Genomic DNA, 282 nt, shown 5'->3' on the forward strand with positions numbered 1-282 from the left:
TGGCTGCCACCAGCCTCCTGCTCTAACCATTGACCCCACTCCCCTTCAGGAGATGCCCCGGGAACATTGTGTGGCCCTGAAGTGGTTTGGTACGGCACGAGTCCCGGACTCAACGGGTCGCTGTGGGGAGAGAGTATGGGCTAATGGTTAGAGCAGGGAGCCAGGCGCCTGGGTTCTGGCTCCCGCAATGGGAAAGGAGTGTTCTCTAGTGGTTAGAGCAGGCGCGTGGTTCGAGCAGGACTCGCGGGGGGAGGGGAGAGAGGGGTAGTGGGCAGAGCAGGG

Source organism: Pelodiscus sinensis, unplaced genomic scaffold (assembly GCF_049634645.1).
Source record: "Pelodiscus sinensis isolate JC-2024 unplaced genomic scaffold, ASM4963464v1 ctg88, whole genome shotgun sequence".
NCBI classification, from domain to species: domain Eukaryota; kingdom Metazoa; phylum Chordata; order Testudines; family Trionychidae; genus Pelodiscus; species Pelodiscus sinensis.